At 43.0% G+C, this 15,874-nt stretch overlaps 1 protein-coding gene across 12 annotated transcripts in view; it reads right to left on the reverse strand.

The window, feature by feature from the left end:
- The window catches only part of LOC105482197 (mitochondrial fission regulator 1), a 172,684-nt gene extending 163,331 nt beyond the window's left edge, over positions 1–9,353 (reverse strand). For 8 of the 12 annotated variants that reach the window (XM_071068167.1, XM_071068169.1, XM_071068166.1 and 5 more), the window contains exon 1: positions 9,198–9,353. The gene's annotated coding sequence lies outside the window, so the exon portion shown is untranslated. The other 4 variants (XM_071068170.1, XM_011742209.2, XM_011742204.3 and 1 more) reach the window with 4 other exon arrangements.
- Between the last annotated feature and the right edge of the window lie 6,521 nt (positions 9,354–15,874).

A 15,874-nucleotide genomic window follows, 5' to 3' on the forward strand; every position in this document is an offset into this window, starting at 1 on the left:
TACTTTAAAGTACTTAACTATACATTGTACTCCCTATCTGAGCCAAAACAGACAGAAAAGGATATCCTGACTAAAATAAATACAAAGTTGATTCTTGTTCCACCTAAAATCATCTCTTTAGGAAAGCAGTTTACCCTCCTGCCAGTACACATTATACAACTGTCCTTCAGTATCCACAGGGGATTGGTTCCAGGAACCCTGTGGATACCAAAATCTATAGATACTCAAGTGCCTTATATAAAATGGCATAGTAACAAGTCCTAGCTAGAGCAATCAGGCAAGAGAAAGAAATAAAGGACATCCAACTAGGAAAGGAAGAAGTCAAATTATCCTTGTTTACAGACGATGTAATCTTGTACTTGGAAAAATCTAAAGACTGTACCAAAAAACTATTAGAACTGATAAATTCAGTAAAGTTGCATGATGCAAAATCAACATCCAAAACTCAGTAGCATTTCTATATGCCAACAGTGAACAATCTGAAAAAGAAATCAAAAAATGAATCCCATTTACAATAGCCACAAATAAAATTAAATACCTAGGAATTAACCAAAGTGAAATCAAAGTGAAAGATACCTACAATGAAAACTATAAGATACTGATGAAAGAAATTTAAGAGGGCCAGGGTGGTGGCTCATGCCTGTAATCCCAGCACCTTGGGAGGCCAAAGCAGGAGGCTCACTTGAGCTCAGGAGTTCGAGACCAGCCTGGATAACAAAGTGAGACCCACCTCTACAAAAAAAACGAAAAATTAAGGGCTAGATGTGATGGCTCACACCTGTAATCCCAGCACTTTGGGAGGCGGAGGCAGAGGCAGGAGGGTCACTTGAGGCCAGGAGTTCAAGACCAGCTTGTATTTTTGTACTAAAAAACACAAAATTTGCCGGGTGTGGTGGTGCACACCTGTAATTCCAGCTACTTGGGAAGTCAAGGTACAACAGTTGCTTGAACCTGGGAGGCAGAGGTTGGAGTAAGCTGAGATAGCACCACTGCACCCCAGACTCCAGCCTGGGCGACAGAGTGGGACTTCGTCTCAAAAAAAATTAGCCAGGCATGATGGCACGCATCTGTACTCCCAACTACATGGGAGGCTGAGGCAGGAGGGCCGCCTGAGCCCATGAGCTGTGATCATGCCGCTGCACTCCAGCCTGGATGATAGAGCAAAACCCTGCCTCAAAAAAAAAAAAAAAAAAAAAAAAATTAAAGGGGGCACACACACGGAAAAAATATTCCATGTTCATGAACTGGAAGAGTCAATATTGTTAAAAGGTTCATACTACCCAAAGCAATCTACAGATTCAATGAAATGTCTATCAAAATGTCTAACAAAATATCAATGACATCCTTCACAGAAATAGAAAACATAATCCTAAAAATTATATGGAACCACAAAAGACCCATGATAGCCAAAGCTATCCTGAGCAAAAAGAAAAAAAAACTGGACTTCAAATTATACTACAGGGCTATAGTAACCAAGACAGCATGGTACTAGCATAAAAACAGACACATAAACCAATGAAACAGAGTAGAAAACCCAGAAATCAATCCATACGTCTACAGTAAACTCATTTTTAACAAAGATGCAAAGAACATACATGGGGAAAAGACAGTCTCTTCAAAAAATGGTGCTGGGAAAACTGGATATCCACATACAGAAGAATGAAACTACAACCCATCTCTTGCCATATACAAAAATCAAATCAAAATGGATTAAAGACTTAAATCTAAGACCTCAAACTATGAAACTACTACAAGAAAACATTGGGGGAAACTCTCCAGGACATTGGTCTGGGCAATGATTTCTTGAATAGCAGCCCACATGGGGTATTAGGCAATCAAAGCAAAAAAGGATAAATGAGATCACACCGAGTCAAAAAGCTTCTGTATAGCAAAGGAAACAATCAACAAAGTGAAGAGACAACCCATAGAATGGAAAAAAATACTTGCAAACTATTCATCTGACAAGGGTTTAATAACCAGAATACATAATTAGCTCAAACAATTCAATAGGAAATAAATTGAATAATCTAATTCAAAAATGGCCAAAAGATCTGAACAGACATTTCTCAAAAGAAGACTTACAAATGGCAAACAGGTATATAAAAAAAGTGCTCCCATCATCAGAGAAATGCAAATCAAAACTACAATGAGACACTATCTCACACCAGTTAAAATGGCTTATACTCAAAAGACAGACAATAATTAATGTTGGCAAGGATATGGAGAAAAGGGATCCTCATACCCTGTTGGTGGGATTGTAAATTTGCACAACCACTATAGAGAATGGTTTGGAGGTTCCTCAAAAAACTAAAAATAGAGCTACCATATGACTCATCAATCTCACTGGTAGGTATAGACCCAAAAGAAAGGAAATCAGTATATTGAAGCGATATCTGCACTGCCATGTTTGTTGTAGAGCTATTCACAACAGCCAGGACTTGGAAGCAACTAAATAAATGTCTATCAACAGACAAATAGATAAAGAAAACGTGATACATATGCATAATGGAGTACTATTCAGCCATTAAAAAGAATAGGATCCTGTCATTTGAAAATAACATGAATGGAACTGGAGGATATTATGTTAAGTGAAATAAGCCAGGCAGAAAAAGACAAACTTCACATATTCTCACTCACTATGGGACCTAAAAATTAAAACAACTTAACTCATGCAGATAAGAGTATAAGGATGGTTGGCCAGGCACAGTGGCTCACACCTGTAATCCCAGCACTTTGGGAGGCCAAGGAAGGTGGATCACGAGGTCAGGCGTTCAAGATCAGCCTGGCCAAGATGGTGAAACCTCGTCTCTACTAAAAATTCAAAAAATTAGCTGGGCGTGATGGTGGGTGCCTGTAATCTCAGCTACTCAGGAGGCTGAGGCAGAGAATTGCTTGAACTCGGGAGGCGGAGACTGCAGAGTGAAACTCTGTCTCAAAAAAAAGAGTATAAGGATGGTTACCAGCAGTCTGGCCAACATGGCATAACCCTGTCTCTACTAAAAATACAAAAATTAGGCTGGGTACGGTGGCTCACACCTGTAATCCCAGCAGTTTGGGAGGCTGAGGCGGGCAGATCACCTGAGGTTGGGAGTTCGAGACCAGTCTGGCCAACATAGTGAAACCCCATCTCTAATAAAAATATAAAAATTAGCCAGGCATGGTGGTGGGTGCCTGTAACCCCAGCTACTTGGGAGGCTGAGGCAGGAGAATCACTTGAACCCAGGAGGTAGAGGTTGCAGTGAGACCAGATCACACCACTGCACTCCAGCCTGGGTGATAGAGCGAGACTCCATCTCAAAAACAAACAAAAAAAACCCAGAAGGATGGTTATCAGATGCTGCAAAGGACAGTGGGCAGGGGAGGTGGAGTAGGGATGGTTAATGCATACAAAAATACAGTTAGAATGAATAAGACCTAGAATTTGATAGCATCACAGGATGACAATAGTCAACAATAATTTATTGTACATGAAAAAATAACTAAAAGTATAATTGGATTGTTTGTAACACAAAGAAAGGAAAAATGCTTGAGGTGGATACCCCATTTACCCTGATGTGATTATTACACATTATATGCCTGTATTAAAATATCTCACATACCCCCTAAATACATACACATACTATGTACCCACAAAAATAAAAATAAAGATAAAATGGGCCAGGCGCGGTGGCTCACACCTGTAATCCCAGCACTTTGGGAGGCTCAGGTGGTGGATCACCTGAGGTCAAGAGTTCAAGACAGCCTGGACAACATGGTGAAACCCTGTCTCTCCTAAAAATTAAAAATAAGCAGGTCATGGTGGTGGACTCCTGTAATCCCAGCTACTCGGAAGGCTGAAGCAGGAGAATCACTTGAACCTGGGAGGTGGAGGTTGCCGTGAGCCGAGATCGTGCCATTGCACGCCAGCCTGGGAAACAAGAGAAAAACTCCATCTCAAAAAAAAAAAAAAAGATAAAATGATATAGTATTTCCATATAACCTATACACATCCTCTCATATACTTGAAGTCATCTGTAGATTACTTATAATACCTAATATAATGGAAACAGTTGTCTATTGTTTTATTTGTATTGTTTCTTGTTGTCATATTGTTACTTTATCATTGTTTTTTCAAATATTTTCTATCTGCGGATACAGAACCTATGAATCCAGAAGGCCGACTGTATATCAAATCAGTATTTACTAGTATGTAAGAAATCCATTTCAAAAAGTAACTAAGGGAGGAGGGGGAAAAAAATTAATAAAGTATCTTAGAGCTATGATAGCCTCACCGCACTCCAATTTGGCAACAAAGTAAGAAAGACTCTGTCTCTAAAAAAAATAAAATATCGGCCGGGCGCGGTGGATCAAGCCTGTAATCCCAGCACTTTGGGAGGCCGAGACGGGCGGATCACGAGGTCAGGAGATCGAGACCATCCTGGCTAACACGGTGAAACCCCGTCTCTACTAAAAAATACAAAAAACTAGCTGGGCGAGGTGGCGGGCGCCTGTAGTCCCAGCTACTCGGGAGGCTGAGGCAGGAGAATGGCGTAAACCCGGGAGGTGGGGCTTGCGGTGAGCTGAGATCCAGCCACTGTACTCCAGCCTGGGCGACACAGCGAGACTCCGTCTCAAAAAAAAATAAAAAAATAAATAAAATAAAATAAAATAAAATATCTTAAAGGTTTAAAAAGATCTTAGTTATACTGCTTTATATATATTAATATGTATATTACAATGTATGTTTTTTCAATCATGGAGACTTAATTTAACTTTCCTGTTTAACTTGTCTGACTGTTTACATTTTAACCGCAACCAACTCACACTAGTCAACTCCAGCTGTATAAATTATCTGTTAAATGATATCTCCCGGTGGAGTGGGAGCAGAAAAAAAATCTTTTTAATGATATCAAACATTTACACAAAACAATTTATTTGCTAAAAATGACTTGCAGATTGACTGGCTGACAATAACTTCAGTATCATAAAATGAAGGAATTGTTTCAGAGGTGGCATGTTCTGGTCCCTGAAACAGCAGCCCTGAGTGCTCTCCCAGCTGTCATCTTTTTCATTTTACTAGCCACTCTGAAGATTTTGAGAAGAGCCATGTAATTAAGAAACCTATTTGCAACTTAATATAACAAATGATTTATATCCCTAATGAATATAAAGTACTTGCAAATAAAGAAACAAATGATCAAAAGCCCAATGGAAAAATAGGCATAGTACATGAGTAGGCATTTTACAAGTAGAAATACAGATGGAAAATAAAATGTGAAAAATGTCGAACAGTAATCAAATAAATGTTAACTAAAACTGTTATCACCTTTTCTCCATCATCAGTGGTTATCTTCAAAGGGTAGGATTACAGGGTCTTTTTTTTGTTGCTTATCTAAATTGTGTAATTTCTATCAATAGTATCTAATAAGTATATAAAAGAATAGTTCAGTAGCTGGGCGGTAATTACCACTTCAAAAAACAGTGATACAGTAATAACTCATCACCAACTCATCACCAGGATGGCCCAAGAAAACAAACCCATGGAAAATGAAGTGTATCATCACTTCAAAACCTACTATAGGCCGGGCATGGTGGCTCACACCTGTAATCCCAGCACTTTGGAAGGCTAAGGCAGGTGGATAACTGAGATCAGGAGTTCAAGACCAGCCTGGCCAACATGGTGAAACTCTGTCTCTACTAAAAATACAAAATTAGCTGGGCGTGGTGGCATACACCTGTAATCCCAGCTACTCGGGAGGTTGAGGCAGGAGAATCGCTTGAACCCGGGAGGCAGAGGTTGCAGTGAGCCGAGATCACGCCACTGCACTGCAGCCTGGGCAACAAGAGTGAAACTCCATCTCAAAAAAACAAAACAAAACAAAAAAAAATCCTACTATATACCATGCTCTTTTCTCTCTTTCAGGCTGTTTTCTTTGTCTAGTTCTTTCCTCATATCGATAAATTTGCCAGTTCCCCATGTCTATTTCCTTTATGTTTATCAGGTCAACCCACTGCTAATCCTTTCACATAGCTGGTAAAGCCACCTTTGACAGTACCAGCTATCTTCCTGTATCTATCTTCTTGTAAGATGACTTTATCATGTCACTTCTTTGCTCATTAAGTTTAAACTCTTTAAATGTGGCGCTCAAGTTCCTTCACAAAGGAGTCTGCCTGACTTCTGGACTTCTGAATTACTCCTATCCAGTAGGATTCCTAAACTCCAAGCTAATAGGCCTTCTCTACTGTCCTTTGAATAAATAGAGGAGGCCCAACTGTTTCTATCTCATTCCTTATTCATCAAACACTATTTGGATGAAGATGCTGTCTTAGTAGTTTAAGATTGGGAGGATGAAGGATACAAAATGAAATATTTAGTATTAATATCCAATATAAGCTATGTGCTAAAGGAGTGGTAGACACTATTCATTGATGCATATTTTCCTTTTCCCTTTAACTGGTCACATATTAAAGAATAAAATGTTTATTTTACTTTTTTTTTTTTAAATACAGTGTCACACTATATTGCCCAGGCTGGTCTCAAACTCCTGGTCTCAAGAAGTCCTCTCGCCTCGGCCTTCACAAAGTGCTGGGCTGAGCCATGCACCTGGCCAAGAATAAAATTTTTAGCACTTGTATTTGTTGAACTATGTCTTCTCAGGACATTAAATTTAGTTGTAATAATCTTTAACTTTTCAAAGAACAAACATACCTCTCTCACTATTGTTTGTATTTGTGTAAATTTTCAGGCTTTTTTTTTTCCATTACTGATCTGTAGCTTAACAGAAATAATTTTCTACAGCAGTTCCATTTATTCCACAACTCTTAGGACATTCAGTTACAGTTAAAAGAGCAAGAACTTTGCAATGACAAAGGCCAAGATTAGCATTCTGAATTCTATCCCCCACCCCTGTTTTTTCAGCAGTGTGACTTTAGGAAAATTGTGACCTCTCCAAATTTCTTTCCCCTAACTCTAACACGGGGATAATAATACCTACTTCATAGGGTTATTGTAAACATTAAATGAGTAAGTGGAAACTACTTCATAGTCCTTGATATATACTAAGAACTCTACAAATAGAAATTATCAATACAATTATTACTATTCAACAGCAAGAGCACTACTGTCTAGAGTATCTGGTAACTCCGATTTTGAAAACCTGAGCGCAAGATAATGAGACTCACTGTAGCAGTTACCTAAATTCTGGTAGTACAAACTAAATAAGCACTGTCTACACTTTAATATGTCCCTTATTTTACTTGACCCCTCTAGAAAGCAAGTTATTACACGTATGATTATTTATCATGACAGAGCATAGAAATATGTAAAATAACTGAAATGATATAATGTCTGGGATTTGCTTCAAAATAACCCAGGGTAGCCGGGTGCGGTGACTCCCGCCTGTAATCTCAACACTTTGGGAGGCCAAGGAGGGAGGATCGCTTAAGCCCAGGAGTTCAAAGACAGCCTGAGCAACATAAGGAGACCCCAGCTCTACAAAAGGGCGGGGGCGGGGGAGAAGTTAGCCGGGCTTGGTGATGCCTGCCTGTAGTCCCAGCTAGCGGGGAGGCTGAGGCGTGAGGATCGCTGGGGCCCAGGAGGCGGAGGCTGCAGTGGGTCGAGATCCCGCCACTGCACTTCAGCCTGGGTGACAGAGACCCTGTCTCAAAAACGCAAAATAACCCGGATTAGGGGAGCAAGACTGCCCATGTATTGATAATTACTGAAACTGGGTAATGAGTACAGTGAATTCCTTATATCGTTTGTTCAATTTCTCACAGTTTGAAGATTTCCATAATAAAATGCTGTTGTTGTTAATGCCCAAAGGCCGGCTTTGGGGCTTCCTGCAAACTCTGGTCATGGTCAGAAGATACACTGGTAAGTTTTAGGAGGCGAAAAGTGACACAGCAACCACGCGAAGCTGGTTAAACTTTCCGGCAGACCACCGAGCGCACTGCTCCTCTCGGACGCCGGCCTGAGTGCACCCGCGCAGTCGGGCTCCCGAGCCCGGGAAGGGCGCAGCCCCCAAGGGAGCCGCCGCGAAGGGCGGTCGCCCCAGGACCGCCGCCTGGCGGCCGGCGCGGGAAACGGGGGTCCGAAAGATGGACCGAAGGTCGGGGGAGGGGGCAAGAGGCATAGGGGTAGATAGGCCGGTGGGCGAGTCTCAGCCTTCAGGGCAAGTCAGCCGACTTCCCTCGGCTTCTCCGGAGCTCCGGACCCACGCGCCCTCAGCCGAGGCAGTCTCTGCCTCCCGGCCGCGGGGCAAACACCCAACCGGCCCAGGATCCCGCCGGTCTCCCTGCGTTCCCGAACCGAGCTCCTTCAGCTCCTGTCCTGATTCCAGGGCATCCCATGGCCGTCAGGCCTGCAGCCGACTTCATTACCCCGTCGCCAACCGCTTTGCCGAGTTCCCACCCAACTCACCTCCGCCGCGCGGCAGCCAGCACCCGCTCCGGCTCCTCAGGCTTCCAGCTTGGCTGTCCCGTGGCGTTGCTGCCAATCAGCCAATCCCCGCCCCAAGCCTGAGCCAGGCTGATCAATCAGCTGTTTCCTCAGGCTCGGAGGCGGGCACAAGAAACCCGGCGGAGGGCGCGGCAACCGCTCCGCAAGCCGGCTGCGGCGTTTCACAGTCGGTGTGCGCACGCGCGGAGCTCTGCGAGGGGCGTGTGCTTTTGTGCGGACCTTGCTTTGTGCCTTCACTGTCCTGCCCGGGGAAGTGCTTTTGTCAGCTTCATGCGCTAGGGGTTTAGGGACACCCACATTCTGAATGTAGTCGCAGATGTGTATTACCTTGAAAGAGGCTGCGAGTCGTAAGCCTTTGTTAACCTAACATGTGGAGCCCATTTCACCGCACGCTGTAGGGACCTGTGTCCACCCGGCAGATATAATGCCTGTGCGGACCTCGCATCAGGAATGTTTCTCTTTAGGCAGAACAGGAGTGCGGGGATTACAAAGTGCCTCATGGATAAGTATTTTACTTTACCGTGTTCAGTTCTAGCGTCTGTTCAGTCCGATTCATTTGGGGAACGTGCTTTCTAAAGATTTGAATACTCTAGGACACTCTGGATTTCCAATAATTGTCGTGAAAATATGATTATTACATTTATAGCTAACTTATGCAGTATAGTAATGTGCGTAGGCTTGATGAAAGATTCCTATGTAGGGCAGGAAACCTGTCCGTATTTCTGTATGGCTGTTGCTGATTGGCTGTCTCTCTTACCCTCCTATTGCAATTGATCCCGGAGGTCGCTGGGCTGTCACTGGATCTCTGATGTTCTTGCCCTGGATGACACAAGTCTCTTCCTAGTGAGGGCTTTCCTCCTTCACCCAGAGCATTAACTCATTTACTCAACAAGGGCTTGTTGGGGGACCACTGTGACAGCAGAAAGGTTGGTAAAAGCCTTGAGCCACGCCCTAAGTGAGCCTACATGATGACGAGGAGATAACACAAACTAAACAAAATCACAAACTTAACATACGTGATCAAATGTTATAATGGAATTGAGGTGGGAGCCTCGGCGCCTCCATAATGTCTCAGGGAATACTTGAGAAAATACTCAGAGAAGTGAGTGCTTGTCTGAGACTGGGTGCAAGAGTAGGAGCTTTGGAGCTGAAAGGGTGGGAGCGACAGTGGCTGTTCTGTCAAAGGGCACTCATTTCTTCCTCTGAGATCTTTCTGGAGGGTATTTACTGCTAAGCTAATGAAGCTTGTGTTTCAGGCATGCTAACTTTCGCTAGCCCTTTCCAAAGTCCATAGAGGAACTTTAGCATTGAGTTTACATGATCATACGTTGTTTTCTACTTATTTATTAAAAGGAAAATGTCTTAAAGCACCCCTCAAAGAGGTATTGGTTAAGACCTTTTTTTTTTTTTTCATCCTCTCCAACTTCCCTTCCTTCATAATTCCTTTCTTGCTAGATACGCTGGAGTGGCCTTGGACATTTTGGGAATCTGGGTGGGGGAAGAGAGTTGAATTGAACTTGGGCCTCTTCGTGATAAGTTACTGCTGGCTTTCCTGGTGCTGGACTGGCTTCAAGCAAGACATGCTCTGCCATCTCAGTGCTATGATACAGGGATGTGTCCCTTGGCACCTGGCCCTAGAAGTATGTGGCTAGTGGAGGATAAAGTTTGAAGCCAGGCGCGGTGGTGCATGCCTGTAATCCCAGCAATTTGGGAGGCTGAGGCAGGTGGATCACTTGAGGTCAGGCGTTTGAGACCAGCCTGGCTAACATGGTGAAACCCCGTCTCCACCAAAAATACAAAAAAGCTGAGTGTGGTGGCACATGCTTGTAACTCCAGTTACTCAGGAGGCTGAGGCAGGAGGATTGCATGAACCCGGGAGGCAGAGGCTGCAGTCAGCGGAGATGGCACCACTGCCCTCCAGCCTGGGCGACCGAGCGAGACTCTGTCTCAAAAAAAAGGGTGGGGGGAGGGGCTGGGCGCTGTGACTCACGCCTATAATTCCAGCCCTTTGGGAGGCCGAAACGGGGAGATTATTTGAGGTCAGAAGTTCGAGACTAGCCTGACCAACATGGTGAAAACCCTGTCTCTGCTAAAAATACACACACACACACACACACACACACACACACACACACACACACAAATTAGCCAGGCATAGTGGTGGGTGCCTGTCCTCAGCTACTCGGGAGGCTGGGGCAGGAGAATCGCTTGAACGCGGGAGGCGGAGGTTGCAATGAGCCGAGATCACGCCACTGCACTCTACACTCCAGTCTAGGTGACAGAGCAAGACTCTGCCTCAGAAAAAGAAAAAAAAAAAAAAAGAGAGAGAGAGAGAAAGAGAGTTTGAAATGTACTAAACCGGAAGCTAATCTAGGGGAGATCTTCTGGTCATCACGTTTCTAAAACTGTCAGCAGGATGCTTTGTTTTTTGTTTTTAATTAACTATTTTGGAATTATTTTAGATTTACAGAAAAGTTAGAGTACATAAAGTTCCTGTCTACTCCTCCCCCAGTTTCCCTAGTGTTAACATCTTACATTACCATGATACACTTACAAAACTAAAGAGCCAACCAGGCGTAGTGGCTCACGCCTGTAATCCTAACACTTTGGGAGGCCAAACTGGGAGGATCATTTGAGCCCAAGAGTTCAAGACCAGCCTAGGCAACAAAGCGAGACCGCATCTCTATTTTTTTAAATAAATAAATAAATAAAAAGAAAAAACAAAACAACTGAAAAGCCAAATATTGGTACATTACTATTTACTAAACTCCAGACCTCATTTGGGTTTTAGTAAGGTTGTTTTTCTGTTTCAGGATCTAATCTAAGATGCCACATTGCATTTAGCCATCAAGCCTCCTTAGTCTCCTCTGACCTGTGACCGTTTTTCGGTCTTTTCTTGTTTTTCATGACCTTGATACGACCATGACAGTTTTGAAGTCTGGTCAGGTATTTTGCAAAATGTCCCTCGATTTGTGTTTGTCTGATGTTTTTCTCATGATTAGACTGTGGTTATAGGGTTTGGGGAAAACATCACAAGATGAGATGACCTTCTCATCACATCATGTCAGAGGATACATGATATCACTCTACCTTATTACTGGTGAGGCTGACACATGGTAATATTTGCTAGTTACTCCACTATAAAGTTGTATTTTCCCACTTTCCATATTTCTTTCTTTGAAAACAAGTCACTAAATACTGCTCATACTCAAATGGAATGAGGATTAAGCTTCAACTTCTGGAGTGGACAATTGATAAATCTTATTTGAAATTCTGAAAGGAAGATTTGTCTTTCCTCATTTATTAATTTATATTTATATTCAATCATTTATTTATATAGACATATAGACTCTTGTATATTTATTTTATACTGTTACTCAATTGTTTCAGCTTTGGCCATTGGGAGTTCTTTTAACTAGGTTCATGTGTTCCTTTTGTTTTTTGATTATCTCCTTTTTTCTGGAACTATAAGATGCTCTGCGCTTATCTTGTATTTTTCCTTACCCAGCCCTAAAATCAGCCATTTCTCCTAGAAGTCCTGGAATGGTATTTAGAAACCAAGATTTAGGTACTGGATGATCTCATTGCTACTGGGATATCACTTAATTTATTGTTTTATTTTATTTTTTATGGAGATGGGGCCTTGCTGTGTTGCTTAGGCTGGCCTCAAACTCCTGGACTCAACTGATCCTTTTGCTTGGCGTCCCAAAATGCTGGGATTACAGGTGTGAGCCACCATGCCAGGACCAGGATATTGTTGAATTTATCTTCTCTTACAAGATAGAGCTAGGAAATATATTACCACCTTGTTTTTTAATTCTTTGCTTACATCTCTATGATAGCCTCTAAGGTGACCCCCAGTGATCCTTGCCGCCTGGTATTCATGCCCCTTGTGTAACCCCCTCTCCTTGAGCATCAACTTGCTTCTAATGAATAGAATACAGTAAGAATGAAAGGATGTCATTTCTAGGTTAGGTTACAAAAAGATTGTGGCTTTCATCCTGTTTGCTCCTTCTAGCTCTCCTTCACTTGCTCTGAGGGAAGACAGTGTCATATGTGAGCTGCCCTAGGGAGAAGCCCATGTGGCAAGAAACTGAGGGAAGCCTCTGACCAACACTCAGCAAGGAACTGAGGCTCTCCTTCCATCAGCTATGAGAAACTGAGTCCTACTAATGGCCATGTGAGGTGAGCTTGGAAAAATAGCCTGTCTCACTCAACCCTTGAGATGACTGAAGCCCCAGCTGACCTCTTGATAGCAGCCTTTTGAGAGATCTGAGCCAGAGGCACCCAGCTAAGCTGCACATGGATGCCTGATGCACAGAAACTATAAGCTAGTAAATTATTACTGTGTTGACAACTTTTGTAGAAATGTATTAGGAAGTGATATACAGGACGGGCGTGGTGGTTCACACCTGTAATCACAGAACTTCGGGAGTCCAAGGCGGGAGGATTCCTTGAGCCCAGGAGTATAAGACTGTCCTGGGCAACACAGTGAAACCTCATCTCTAGAAAAAATATGCATAAGGGACGGGTGCGGTGGCTCATACTTGTAATCCCAGCACTTCGGGAGGCTGAGGCAGGTGGATCACTTGATGTCAAGAGTTCGAGACCAGCCTGGTCAACATAGCGAAACCCTGTCTCTGCTAAAAATACAAAAAAAAAATTAGCCAGGCGTGGTGGCAGGCACCTGTAATCCCAGCTACTTGGGAGGCTGAGGCGGGAGAGTCGCCTGAACCCAGGAGGCGGAGGTTGCAGTGAGCTGAGATCGCACCATTGCACTCTAGCCCGGGTGACAGTGCAAGACACTGTCTCAAAAAAAAAAAAAAAAAAAAAAAAAAAGAAAAGAAAAAAGAAAAAACATACATAGGGTAGCCAGGTGTGGTGGTGTGTGTGTCTGTAGTCACAGCTACTCAAGAGGCTGAGGTGGGAGGATCACCTGAGCCTAGGGAGGTTGAGGCTGCTGTGAGCCCTGATCTCAACACTGCACTCCATCCTGGGTGACAGATGAGACTCTGTCTCAAAAATTAAATTAAGTTAAATAAATAAAATGAAATACAAAGGACACATTAGATAATTAACACAATTTATGTTTCCTCCACAAGATCAGTGACTCTTAAATTTCACATTGGAGCTGTTTAAAAGTATGTATGCCCAGGCCTCTACCTCTGCAGGTCTATTCAGCAGAATTATGATTGTTCTGCATAGCTAGCTTTGGAAACAAATGTGGAAGATTATAGGGCAATCCATTTGGGGATGTGAGAATAAAATAGAATACTTTTCTTTTTAGTGTATTTGATCCTAGAGGTCTTGACCCAAATTAAGGGCTCAGTTTTCCTGGCAGAATCTAGAACAACTGAAACTTCATCTGCCATGTGCAGTTTTTATTGAACAGAAGAGAAAGAAACAGAGCTCTCTTACTCACTGTATGGCCTTGAAAAAGTCCCTTATCTTTTTTGGGCCTCCAAATTCCGAGCAGGAAATTAAAGGATTATAAATGTCATTATTTACACAAATAGATTTGTTCATTGTTAGATGTATTAGGCAAAAGAGAGGTGACCAAGGCTGATTGTGAGCTTCCTTCATCATAGAGATTTAACAAAATATCAGATTCCCATTAATGTTGGTAGACAATGAAGCTGTATACTGTAGTAGAAAGAATATGGGCTTCAGAGGCAGACAGACCCTTGTTGGAAATATGCCTCTGCCAATGACCAGCAGTGTGGTCTTGAGCAAGACAGCCTTCCAGGGTCTCAATTTCTTCCCTTTCACAGTGGCAATAGTAGACAGCTCAAAGAGAAGCCTTGAGGATCGATTACGTAACATCTGCCAAATGCTCAGGGGAGTGCCTGGTTTATCTCAAGGGCCCAATAAATAATAACCATGTAGGATATATAGTCAGCTTGGGTGGTTGTGATCCAGTGGTTAGTTAAGTAGGAACAGACCAATGTCTGTGTCAGCCTGTTTCTTACATAAGGCTTAATGACAGCCCCATTTGTTGAGACAAGTTGAATAATCTGCAAAGCTTACAAAGGATCTTTCCTGGAAGTTGAGACCCTTTTCCTCTAGTTGTGTTTTCCACCCCCCCCACCCCAGCTCTAATTGCCTCCCTGGAGAAAATGTAACACACTGAAATAAGCTTCAGGAGGTTCTGCATTAGAATATAGGAATGGATGGTAAAAGATCACAGGGTAGGACGGTGAAGTGCTTTGAGACACAGTGAGGCTAGATGTGTCTGGGACAGGTTGGGCTACAGGAGAGCTGGTCAAGACCAGTTAGTGGGCCAACTTCATCTCACCTGAGGAAAGAGTCAGTGATGCATGCAGTGCCTATTGGCTTCAAAGCTCCTTTAATTAGTAATAAAAGCACATATTGGGCTGGGCGAGGTGGCTCACGCCTGTAATCCCAGCACTTTGGGAGGCTGAGGTGGGCAGATCACCTGAGGTCAGGAGTTTGAGACCAGCTTGGCCAATATGGTGAAACTCCATCCCTACTAAAAATATAAAAAAGTAGCCAGGTGTGGTGGTGCATGCCTGTAATCCCAGCTACTTGGGAGGTTGAGGCAGGAGAATCACTTGAATCCAGAATGCAGAGGTTGCAGTGAGCCATGATCATGCCACTGCACTCCAGTGCACTCCAGCCTGGGCAACAGAGCAGACTCCACCTCAAAGAAGAAGAAGAAGAAAAAAAAAAAGCACATATTGTTGGGAAAAGATAACATTTTAATCTGCATTTATTATCTAAATCTCAATTGAATGAATGTTTTTACCATGGTGCCCAATGACAAATTGTTGAGCTATTTTGATTCAGTCATAGACTCTGGGGTATATTTGGTTATTCTGAGCCTTGAAACAGTTTAATTCTTCTTAGATCAGCGCATAGTGACCAGAAAAAAAAACCTCTATATCCAAATAGGTTAAAAGATCACCTCCAGAGATTGTGACATTCTTTTCTATAAACCAGCTCTTGGGATTGACCCTGACCTATAGAGCTGTTTTTCTTTTTTTTGAGACAGAGTCTCACTCTGTCGCCCAGGCTAGAGTGCAGTGGTGTGATCTCTGCTCACTGCAGCCTCTGCCACCCAGGTTAAAGTGATTCTCCTGCCTCAGCCTCCCGAATAGCTGGGACTACAGGCGTACACCACCACACCTGGCCAATTTTTATATTTTTAGCAGAGACTGGGTTTGGCCATTGTTGGCCAGGCTTGTCTGGAACTCCTGACCTCAAGTGATCCACTCGCCTTGGCCTCCCAAAGTGCTGAGATCACAGGCGTGAGCCACTGTGCCTGGCCAGCTGCTTTTTAAAACAAGTCAAATGTATCCATTTTTTTCTTGTCTGACTTTTGGGTTTCCAGTTTTGTTCAAGGTTTCCCTCTGCTTCTAGGTCATATATGTAGTCTTCAAGGTTTGAGTTTTTAATACACCTGGAATTAATTTT

This window comes from Macaca nemestrina, chromosome 8 (assembly GCF_043159975.1).
Source record: "Macaca nemestrina isolate mMacNem1 chromosome 8, mMacNem.hap1, whole genome shotgun sequence".
NCBI lineage: Eukaryota > Metazoa > Chordata > Mammalia > Primates > Cercopithecidae > Macaca > Macaca nemestrina.